The sequence below is a fragment of the Vidua macroura genome, chromosome 6, assembly GCF_024509145.1.
Source record: "Vidua macroura isolate BioBank_ID:100142 chromosome 6, ASM2450914v1, whole genome shotgun sequence".
Lineage (NCBI taxonomy): Eukaryota > Metazoa > Chordata > Aves > Passeriformes > Viduidae > Vidua > Vidua macroura.
The window spans coordinates 8173523-8180304 of NC_071576.1; positions in this window are offsets into that span (position 1 = coordinate 8173523).

Here is a 6782-nt window from a genome sequence, read left to right on the forward strand (position 1 = left end):
TGCCGATGCCCAGGCTGATCCAACCTGGTGTGGGGATGGAGCAGGAGCTCCGTGCAGCAGGAGCCTGGTGAGGCAGCTGCCCCTCCACCAGGCTCCCTCCTGGCCGCAGAATGTGGAATACTGTTTTGCTCCGAGCACGCATAGTTTGTGTGGGTGTAGATTTACATTTCGTTAAGAAAAATGATATAAGGGGGCTGGTTTCAACTAGCCTGCAGTTTTATTATTTGCAAGGGCCCTTGCCTTCTTGTGATGCTTTACGTAACAGCCTTACACATCTGCAAAGTATGTAAAGCATTTCCACTGCTGGGAAGAAGAAAAAAGGGAACAATATTTCTGAAAGGTACTGTATCTCCTGGGAGGACTCAACAAGGAAATTTTAGCTCCCAGCAGGCAAGAAAACAGCAAGGACCATGGGTCTATTCTCTAGGGCCAAATTTCCCTGGGTGTATGGGATAGTAGATCACATTTCCAGGGATGATCACATGCTCAAGAACATAGTTGATAGCAGATTTGGTTCAGGAAAGAAAATGTTACATGAGATTGGCTGAGTGGGAATAAAGGCAGTAGGAAAGAGGGACATGCATCCTGATCTCAGGGAGAAACAATGGTGCAAGGAAGAACGTGAAATTAAGATCTGGACAGAGCTCAGGGAGCAGGAGAGATGCTGCCATGGGCAGTCTCTGAAGAGACTGCATCAGAATTACAGAGAGCTGAGCTGAAGGCTCTATTTTTGTCTGACATCACTTAGAAGACGTGAACAAGCACACTCCTTTAATGCTTATTATTACCCTGTCTGATAGTGCAATGTGTGTATATGCAAGGCTGTGGGGGGAAAAAAAAGGCAAAAATATTATTAATGCCTCCAAGGAGGATTGGAATGAATGAAAAATGTCTGAAGCTGTTCAAGTGCAAAGTCTAGTGAGTCAGCCCATCCACTTTTCTTTGACTTCTGAGTCTAGGTAGACCCAAACCACAAAGAAAAGAGGAAACAAAGGTGGAGTAGACATCGAGAAAGATCTTTCTGAAACTTGGCATTAAAATGTAAGAGCTCCCAATCGCTGCTCAGCCTACACATTGTGAAGCAATTGGAAAGGACTGGAAAATCACTGCATGGTGCCCTGAGATGCAGGGGGTGTTTTGCTTGTTTCTTTTCCCCAGGAGCTGCTCAAGAGTTGTATGACTTCTGAGAAATTGTCACCAAGTTCCTCTTTCACTGCAGTCTCCCTTAGAGCAACCTGAAAAAACTACAGGAAACGTGAATGCTTGGCTCAATTCTGTAGTTCTGCTTCTGCTTTGTATTCAGTTGTCCTCATCTGGAGGTAGTCCTGACAGCAGTTCTAACAGTCTGCCCCATTTTTATAGTCAGGAATAAGTCAGGAATAGTTCAGGAATAGAAACTAAACTTTGGTAGACAGAGTTTCTGAGCTTCCATGTTTTGGACATAATCTCTCAGGTAGTTCCTATAATCAGGTACTTTGACCTTTCTCCTGTTTGATCTTCTCCTCTTCCCTTCTGAAACCTTTACCACTGAGTAGGAATGTTTGCATTATCAATCTGTCTTTTTACTGCTGCCCATCTCCATTGCATCAGTTCCTTATCACTCCTCATTACTTACTCATATTTTTATACTCTTTAGGAGTCAGAGATCACTACCACAAACATGGCCAGAGTCCATCATCTGAGGTCATTATAATTGAAATGGTCAAGACAGATGGACACCTGAGGTGCAGAAGGACTGACCACTGTGCTTACACCCCTCAATTTGTCAATTGAGCACAGATTCCTCCTTGTCCCCAACTGAGGTTTCTCTTCAGTGTGACACGAGCAATGCCTCTTGCTCCTGGCCAGGGGCTCCGTCAGGTTCTTCTGTATGAGAGCTCCATCCCAAAATCAGAGTGGTGTAACTTATTTACCTTTCAAAAATGATTTGCAGGGCACAGTTTTTTACCGTTTGACCTCCGTGTCACACAGCCTTGCCCCATTGTGCACATATTCTATTCTTTTGCCAAGAAAATGGCAATTTTTCTTCATTGAAGGGATAAAAGCAAAAATTTGCTCCCAGAGACAAAGGTGAATTTTTTTGGTCCATTTTTTCTCCCCTTTTTGTAATGCTGGCACCGAGCCAATTCACTGTGTTTTACTTTCTTTCCTCTGTATGTGTGAAGTTTTATATAATTTTTTTTTTTTTTGCACAGCTCCAGAGGAAAAGGATTTCTCAGCCCTAACATCCTGTCCGCTTCTGCATACTTTTGAATGTTCTTTTTTAAAAGCCAGCTATTTATACACAGGAACAAAGTACATTCCACTAACCCCTTGTGGCATAACTCCACATGCTGACTGCTAAGCCCTGGAAAGGTGTATTGAATGTATGACAGAGAGCTTCTTATAGGTATTGAATACCCACTGTACATCAGCTCAGGAATACCCTTTCAAAATTCTCTTTGCTATCGTGTCTTTGGAAATATGAAAGGCAGACCTTTCAACAACCTCATTCCCTCTGAGTCTAATCTTGATTGTGTTGAGAGGGATAGGTGCCAGATAACTGTATCTGTGGAAATGAAGATAAGAAGGCTGTGCATATCATAAGCAGCTGTACTGCTTGAATTATGGCTTTGGACAGATGCAGTGACAATAACAGGACAGCACTAATAGATGAGTGGTTCATTTACCTGCCTGGTATCTTTCAAAGACATCAGATTGAGCTCCATTACTGGAAAATTCCTCAAGACATAAAATGAGTCAAGAACAAGTGTGTTATCTCAAAATCACCCCTCTGACAATGCAACACCGTGGGCATCTCACAAGGGGAGGTTAACCTAAGTGATGCCTCTGTGCAGCTCACAAAAGGGACTGGGGCTGAAAACAAGATAAAGCAACCTTTCAGCTGAAGAATAGAAGGATCCTTCAGAGAGGATTTGGGTGTTTTGGGTCTGTCTGCTCTGGAATACCTTTAAGACAAAAGGTTAGTGCCCAAAGTGCAATTCAACATTTTTGCTTTGATTGTCCTTTTTTATATTCCCATCAAAGGATACATGATGCCCCCTCCAGTTCACAGCCAGTACATTGGTTTCAAAACCCTCTGAACTGCACTTTTAATCTTGGTGGAAGCTTCTTCCACCTGCCTGCCCCAAAAGTGTTTTACTGTATGCACAGCTGTGACTGCAGTTCCATCTGGCATTCACCCACCTGAGTGTTTTCTCTGAGACTTCAGGGAAGAAATGCTGCCCACGCAATTGTGTCTTCACAGAGCATCAAGGCCCTGATCTCCAGGAGGGGATTCTGGTGAGACCACATCATGATTTGGTCATGAGGAACAGATCAGGTAGAGCAATGCCATTTGAAGTCCCAGTCTCTAAGGACAGAGGCTGTGATGCCATCCCACCTCATTTGTAGAGACACCGATCAATGCATTTTCCAGCTTTTGTAGTTGCTCCTCATACTGTGCTGGCACAGACTGTTTCAGAAGGCCTTGGCAAAAGAGAGCAGGAAAAGTAGCCCTTCTTAACCCAGTTTACTTGACAGTTTCCATAACAACTTGACACAGCTATTTATAACACAGGAGAATATCATTTGTGTCTCATCATTTTTAGAACCTTTGTTGCCATATCAACCTCAGCACCACGTAGCAGAGCACAGCACCATTCAATTCTCTCGTTTGCTCAGAAAGAAACTTTCAATGAATTGAGATTCAGTTGATCTCAGAAAGACCCTTGAGAGGCCTACATGCCATTTAAAGCATGATTCAAGCCCTAATTTAAAGGAGTTTTTTCCTGTGTGACCTATCTGCACCTGGTGGGTGGGATCAACTGCAGTGGCAAGCAATGGTGAGGACAGGGTGAAGGAGCAGACCAGCATCCCCATTGTCTGGGGAAGCAAAACATGGGAAGAATATGGCAGCTTCTTACTCTCTCTGTGATAGATGAGGAAGGAAAAAAAATGATTTTGAAATATCAGAGTTTCAAAGGCTCAGGGTTAGCATTGCCCAGCCTGCTTTTTGGGAGGGAGATTGGGTGTCAAGGAATTCCAGCAAGATGCAGTGAAAGTCAAGTTAGGTAGAAAAGTGGCAGAAGACAAGAGTCGGGAAGACACTGTGCTCCCAGAGGAGGAGAGGAACCTTCCTTGTGTGCTGTCAGGTGCTGCTCAGTCCTGGATTAATTCCCCACAATGCCAAGCACCAGAAAGCAACCTTGAAAGAGACAGACAACCCCAAAGCATAACTGAGGTGGGGATTAGGTGTCTCCCACTGCCTCTCTTTGGAGGATGCAGTGGTGCTCAGGCACTCAGTTAAGTCCTTTCAGCCAAGTGAAATGAAGCTGGGCCTCAGTTTCTCTCCAAGGCTGTTTTCCTGGCTTCTGCTAGCAGGTCCAGTTCATCACTTGCACAAGCCACAGTTGGTCTGGGGAAGTTCAGCTTTGGCAACCCATGACACCAAATCCACCCTTCCAGGTCAGAATAGAATTAATTTTAAAATACTCACTCAATGTGCAATCAGGAGTATCTATAATCCACCTGACACCTTGGGCTGACTACGCAGCACTCAAACAACCCTCTGGCTGCCCTGCTTTGTGTCACTCACGCTTCCTCCTCCTGCTGGGAGGTGGCAGGTCTGCTGCCCGTGCCCTGACACCTCACTGTCTCAGCCTGCTGTGTTTGCCACTTTCCCAAGATGCTGCTCTTTAAAATAGGTGTCCCACATCTCCTGTCCTTCTGAGATCTGAGTGTGTCTATGTATTCCCTGGAATAAGCATTCATTTGTCGGAGCAAATTTCATACAAATAAGGCAAGTGCTTGATGCAGTTCCAGTGACTTGGCCTGCCTTCCACCAGCAGAAATACACACAACAGCATTTATAAGAAGCAGCATGAGTTCCTGGTTTGCATTAGTCATATTGTTCTGTCTTGTTTTAATCATCTCAGTATTTCTAGAGGGTCTCCAGCGAGGTTGAGAAGCATGTTAGCAGCTCCAGCACAGCTGGATTTAGCTGCCTCAGCAGAAGAGAAGCTTGGCCTCAGGGATGTGTTTTGTCATGTAGCAGTGCTGAACACAGACTCTCCAGCTTTATTAATAGCAGCCCTATTATTTAACATGATGTTCCACCAGCCCCTTGGACCGGGGACAATAGGAAATGGCACTTACATGTTTGAATCTGTGGCATGCTGGACTGTTTGAATGTGTGTGATTCATTGTCAGACAGTGCTATGTCAGGCACTGCAGGCAAAATAAAACAGACTGGATATGCATCATGTGTTCTACACCTAAGCTGTTTGAAATGCATCCTGCCCAGCCTCTGCTTGCAGAAGCCATAAATGAGCTCCATAAATGCATCTTTTAAAGCATTCTTGGTGGGACCTTGGGAAGTTCCAGCCTGGTGTTTTTAACCATAACCCCAGAGGTTGTGAGGAGTTCTCTCCTGTCATGCCTGTGGGTACTTGGAGGTTGTCTGATTGGCTACTGGAAGGAAACAGCTCTAGGTATGTACTGAAAGAGGTCATTTGATTCCTAAACCCAGCAGTTATCATCCTCACTTTGTCAAAATGGCAAGTTTAGGAGTTTTGGGATGTTTTGGTTTTTTTTCCACACTGACAAATGTTAGTTTAGCTCTGAGAAATCTGGGAAGCCCTGAAAGTTTGAAACTTGCACTGCTCACATTCCTCCAGCATCTGTCTTGGCTGATTGGTATTCCTGGATTTCATTTTTCTCTCCTCTCCTCTAACCCCTGCTCAGTTTGCATGAGAATTGATATTAAAGTCACTGAATTCAAGGGAAAAATTCCCACTGGGAAAGCTGTACCCTGAACATGTGAGTGTTAGCATTGAAATTGTAATTCTGAAAGCTGTAACATATGCTGCAAACTTGTGGCTCACCCTACAAATGGACCTACATAAGACTTTTCTAACTTGATTTGCTTTATTCAGACTGTATCTCTTGAACAGAAAAGGTCCTAAGAAACATGTGTGCAGTTATTCCTTTAGCATTCTCAGCCCAAACACACGTGCCTCTTTCTTGAGAAAAACCTGTCCTGGGAGGAGACCGAGGCAGAGACAAACTACTCTGCTGCTAACATCACTTTGAAAGATGGAAATTCTCTGATCCAGATTAGGATTTCTTCAAAACTGAACAATGCCTGCAAAAGAGATGTGATAAAACCTTTAAGAGTGCTCCCTGGTAATCCCCAGCCCAGCAACATGCTCCATCTCTACTGCTGTTCAAAGAGTGTCTTATTCTCTGCTACTTGCTTTCAGTGTGAAATTAGACCTTACACACAGCACCTCTTTTTGTACTTGTCTGCAGAAAATGATTCTCAGTTTGCATTCATATGACAGTGATAATCACCATTTTGAAGAGAAGTCCATTTGTCTGAAGCTGTGGCAAAATCCCAGCCTTTCCCTCAGCCCTCCGTGACACACAGGCTTCTGCTCAGAGCACTCACACAGACACCATTTAATCCAGCTTTGCCTTTCTCCCAGCCTGGCCTTCCTGGCCCTGCTGGGAGCTAAAAGCCACCCAAGAGAGCCTTTTCTTTGGGAAGCTCAGGGAAATGTGGTGGGACTGTAGCCCCTGTATCACCTCACAACATGGGATGTGCCTTCCCTGCTCTGATGGGCCACCATGTAGGACCTTCAGAGATACCAACCCCTCTCCACCTGTTGCTGACCAAAAATCTTATCTGTAAACCTCCCAGATCTTGTGATAATTTCCTCACTGACCTCCCTGGCCCTTTGGTGCCTTCCCTCCTGCTGCACATCACACCCAGCCCAGCAAGGCATCATCTCTCAGCCAAA